Raw genomic sequence first — 5,518 nt, forward strand, 5'->3', positions numbered from 1 at the left:
GATAGACTGAGATCCTGCATAAATAGTTATCACGTGACATGACAGAAATTGACATGGGAAACTGCTTGTTTTGCTCCTTTAAGCTACTATTTACAGGGAAAATGTTACAAGAGAGAAACAGAACACAACAGGTAACAAAACATGTCAGAGCAGGAAAGGCACATGTGTAAATAATAAAAGTAATGATGGCTAAATTCTATTTTACCGCTTCAGTTTCAGGGTCCTGGTATCATGCCTGATACCTAACTGTCACATTGTCATGGCCTACTGAGTGCTTGAATACAACAGAGCCTGTCAGTAAAACCTGCACTTTTCCTATGACAACTCAAAATGTCTGCAGTAGAAAAGGCCTGTAACCATCACAAAATCATTAAACGAGCTACAGATGTCTTCTCAAAAAACAAAAATGTTCTCGCAAGAACTTTTGCATGGGCTAAAACAATTCCCAGTACAGGAAAATGGCTTTTTTTTTACAAAATAAATAATCCCTTTATAATGTACCTCAGCCTCAGGGAAATCAAACCTCGTCCTATCCCATTTATAGTATGCACAGGTATTTGTTACATTGACAAATGACTTCTGAGTGAAGTAAGACAGTCAAGCATTGTTACTAAGTGTTACTATATTGTGCATAGAACCAACAATAGGCATCAATAATTCCACATTTTTCTTATGAGTTATGAATGCAGGAATTTCAAATCTGTAACTATATATTCCAAACTTTACCAAATTGCTGTTTGGTGCCACCTCCAGCACTCAGTGCCCTACACACAGTGTCTGATGCATGTGTACATAGCGGCAGCGGTGCCTATTAGTAGTGATACTATAACATCATACTCACAGTGTTAATTGCTGAGGTCTGGGAATGTGGTGACATTGCTTAAAATATGTCTAATGTGGCAGGACACACGAGCAGTAAGATGATCAGACAGGTTTTAAACAAACCAAAGATAGCTGATTTTATTAAAATCAAAGTTGACAATTTAACAGCAAAAGAGTCAGATATTTCCTTTAGAGAGAGTGAGCTAAATAGGGAGTGAACATTGGACTTACATTTGTAAGTAAACACAGGTTGACACAAACACTGTCTCTGATGGATGTCCAAGTAGGCCACTGTTTGCAAAAACCTGTTCCCCCTTAACTTTATAAGGTGATGCTGTGTTGTTGTTGGCCAAACAAATCAATTAATGTAGGTTGTAACACAGTTTTTTGCAGCTGTCTGAATTTCTGGCTACTGATTTCTTGCCCTTTCACTTGTTGAAGCAATGTCACCAGTTTCCCAGATCCCAGTAGATAAACTAGTTCATTAAAAAATGATCATAACCAATAGAACTATCCTTTTAGCAACATACCTGAATGGCTTTTAAGTACACATGATACTCAACCAACTCTGTGGGCCATGAAATTAGATTAAAGATAACACATGACTATTTCACTAGCATTCATTCTGTAATAAAGCTACAAATCAGCATCTACTCTAGGCTGCCACTTGTACCGTTAATGTTTGACAAATATAAGTTGGCATACACCCGCCATCACCTAAAAAAGCACAGCAAACGGTCCTCAGTTTGGATAGCAAACACTTCATAATCACTGTTTTTACTGCTTAATCCAGCTCTTGTCCTCATCCTTCCTGCTTCCTCCTCTCTTTATCTCTCCATCTCTGCCTCTCTCTGTCGACCTTCCTCCGCTCTCTCGCTCTGTCACCTCATCTCCATCTCAGCTTTTCATTTAGACATTTCCCTCGATGCCATATTTCTCTTCTCGCTTTTTGTTAACCCTCTCCCACACACACTTTATCTCCATATGATTCATTTGCCCTCTCTCTATCCATCTCTGACCGTTCTCGCAATCTCTCCCTCCATCCACCCCCTCCATCCATCTCTTAAGCACATCCTTTTTTCTCCTTCTCTCCTCCATCTCCGCCGCCATCCCTTCCTTTTAAAGGATAATCTTCAGCTAAGTGGACAGCACTTCACTCACTCTCGTTCCCTCTTAAGTGAGCATCGGATAATCTCAGGATTCTCTGTTGAACCCCCACACAGAGGGGGAGAGCAAAAGAGTCGGCAAGCCCAGAATGGATGTTCTGATCTGGGTCAAGACAAGGCCAGTGCCTGGGTCCTGTGGGGCTGATGGGACCATAGTGGCATGGAGAAAGTACTGATGCCAGATACAGTTGGAGAGAGATCACCAGAGCAGATGGACATCATCTGTCTGCCTATCTATCTATCTATCTTGCTTCCTCTCTTCAAGGCTGCATGACCTCGACTTTGAGATGAAAAGACAAAAAATAAGTACTGAACTGTTTGTTTAGAGTTCGAATAAAAGGACCGCTTGGCTGATACGAGCAACTGTTGTTTTTTTTTCTTATTTTGGCACACAAAAGAGGCTGAAAGAGGGAGGAAAGATGCATTTATTTTAGCGGGGTCGGTTAAAGGACATGACACTACATGCATAGACGCATCAGACACGTGCAGAGGTTGCGCTGAATGTACAAGATTCATCGTTGCCTCCTTTCTGGAAAGAAAAGAAGCCCTTAGTCAGGTTACACACATATACACAGGCACACACACATACTTGTCTGTTGTTGTTTTTTTTTTTCTTCCTCTGTGCTCTTTACGGGTCAGCGGGTGAATAAAGCCGCTGTGACTTTCCTTTGGGAGGCGTCAGTGACAGGCGGGCTGACCACGATAAACTTCCGTACAGGAAGAGGAGATTCCTGCAAGGAAAAGGCCAAGAGGATCAGGAACAGCCCCGGGCATCACTTGTCCTCTGGCTTAGCTAAAAGATACTGAAAACTGCAGTGTCTGTATTAGTGAGTGTGTATTAGTGAGTGTGTGTGTTATGGAAGCTGGGGATGGGGGTGAGTAATACAACCATCACTATGCCTCTTAAACAAAATAACTGAACAGTAGTTAATTTGAAGGTTGTGTTAGGACTTTATGAGTCTAAACAACTCTCAAGTCAGATTTAAAACACACACATTTTGGCTACAGTTTTCTTTAGACTTTACAGCATGTAATAGTTTATCACTGAATTTAAGTAGTAAACAGTGACACCATCCAGTGACTCTTTTTCCATTAATAATGAATTGTCTTAACAGTTACTGACAATTAAGACTAATGGGAGTATATATTTACATTCCTCCAGCTTTTGCAAAAACCTTCTGCAACAGATAAATTATAGCACTTTTCAAATGGCTGCAGACAACCCCAAACCAAACAATACTAACACCTACACTGTCAAGATAGAGAGCTTCAGGTAAAAAGTTATCTAAATGGATTTGCAGTGTCTCTGGAATTTTCCGCTTCCTTACACCAACCCCACAGGTACTTTCCCTGTTGTGTAAAACACAAGCGACACCTCGAGACAGAAACAGTCAATCTGAAAACATTAACAGGATGGAGGAGGGGACATTATTCTTAGAGCAGTTATTCATACCAACAGAACAAAGGAGACAGCGTCCTATTATGGCACTCTCCTCTGTCCTAACACTGGATCTGCACCGGCACAGGTGCCACTGCGGATCATTTATAGTCAGGTTAGCCCATGGTTAAGGCATGGAGCTGTGGTGTGGCATTTACGCACGCATACACACACACACACACACACACACACACACACACACACACACACACACACACACACACACACTCACACACACACACACACACACATACACACACACACACACACACACACACACACACACTGTTCACACACTACATACAACTGAGAGAAAGAGCTGCTTATGGGTGTATAAAGAGGAGATAACTGTCTCTTCTAGGAACTGCCTGGTGTGTTTGTATGTTGGCTAATACCTGTGTGAATGTTTTTGTGTGCATGTGTGTGTGTGTGTGTGCATGTGTATATTGAGTTTTTGTGGTTGTACCTCAGGGTTCTAACCTGCGTAGATTAGTAAATGTTTCCTTTCCTTTTTACTGTACTTTACTTTATAGTAATGAATGCAGTGTGTGATTGCTCATGCTTGTGTGTGCTCACGCATGCGTGTGTGTGTGTCTGTCTGCCTGTGTGTGTGTGTGTGTGTGTGTGTGTGTGTGTGTGTGTGTGTGTGTGTGTGTGCGTGCGTGCGTGCATGCGTGCATGCGTGCATGCGTGCGTGTGTGTAACAGTGAAATCTTTTATCTCTGTGACAATGATGCCACAAATAGGCACATGCCTCGCTATTCTTATCCTCTCAAGGCTTCTCTGGTGTTCTGGTGGTTAGGCCCAAGCATACAAGGGGTTAGGAGGAGATTTGGACCTGTGTATATGATGCGTGTATATGCATATGTTTTGTAGGGGACTCGTGAAGCTGTTTTTTTCCAAAATCAGTATTTTACCATCTAAAACATGTGTCTCTTTTCTCTGACAAAATGGCTTTACCGATTAAAACACACTGTTGCATGTCACTGAATTGATTGGCAAATCTGAGCATTTCACTTAGAAATTAAATTTTAGAGGAAGTAATCATTTGTATGGTTGCCCGCCAAGCAACACACACAGGGGGGGTTCTTTTCCAAAGTGGGTTTTGTCTATAATAAGACTTTGAAGCAGAATGCCAAGAACCAACCACTGGGCTGGATTGTTTGCTTAGCTTCTCCCTCTGCAGCCGTAAAAATCAAGGGAAATAATCAGCAGATAACCCAACACTTCACACATTCTTTCTTCTTTGTTCACCTTTATGTCTCCATCGGGTGGTGAGGGGGTTTAGTGCTCTATTATGAGCCTGTAGACTTGGCTCCTATGGCTGGGCAGTAAAATCCTCTCCCTTTCTTTCCAGAAACATTATACTTCCTCCAGAGGGGGTCATGAAGGAAGGTGCACCTTCTAAGCCAAATTCGGCACACCCTGAGGTAAGGGGAGCGGAGGGAACTGACTGGCCCAGAGCACCTGAACCACACCGGCACACGACAGGATGAGGGTGTCGGCATCCTCCTGTTAAGCGCTTGCTTCCTGCTGTTTTGCTGTTCTTTCTCTCTCCTTCTCCCCTTTTTTTTCTTTAAATCTCTCATCCCACTCTTCAAGCAGGAAGTCATTGGAATGGAAAAAATGTGTTAAATGAAGACAGGGAGAGTGAGTGGGTGGGGGTTTGTGTGTTGTTCCAAATAAGCAGAGCCCTGCCCGAGTGTCCACTAATACAACGGCTAACAATCCTAAAGATAGATAAGTTAGACAGAAGAGGAGGAAAAATAGCAGGGATGGAGTGAGCGATGAGATGGAGGAAGGGATGGAATCGAGGGGGGGTCTTCTCTAGGGTCGTGCTCGGAGGGCGTCGGGCAGCACGAGAGGCAGGATGTTATGGTTTATTCAGCCCAGGAGTGGGGGCGATGTGGACAAGGTGCGCCTTGCCCTCAGCACCAGCCTCAATGTGATTTATAGCAGCGCTGGCAGACGCCTCTGTCCACAGGGAAGTCTTTGAAAATGCCGAGAGTTTGTGCATGTGTGTGTGTGTGTATTTGTGTATTTGCACGGAATGTATTTGAGTGTGCATGGCTCTTGTGTGTATATACTTCTT

At 43.0% G+C, this 5,518-nt stretch overlaps 1 long non-coding RNA gene across 1 annotated transcript in view; it reads right to left on the reverse strand.

Annotated features, from left to right (window-relative positions):
- Positions 1–2,395: 2,395 nt before the first annotated feature.
- Positions 2,396–5,518, reverse strand: part of LOC133997876 (uncharacterized) — a 7,037-nt gene continuing 3,914 nt past the window's right edge. Inside the window, exon 2 of the long non-coding RNA XR_009927315.1 lies at positions 2,396–2,719. This is a non-coding gene — a long non-coding RNA (uncharacterized LOC133997876). The remainder of the gene's footprint in view (positions 2,720–5,518) is intronic.

This window comes from Scomber scombrus, chromosome 17 (genome assembly GCF_963691925.1).
Source record: "Scomber scombrus chromosome 17, fScoSco1.1, whole genome shotgun sequence".
NCBI lineage: Eukaryota > Metazoa > Chordata > Actinopteri > Scombriformes > Scombridae > Scomber > Scomber scombrus.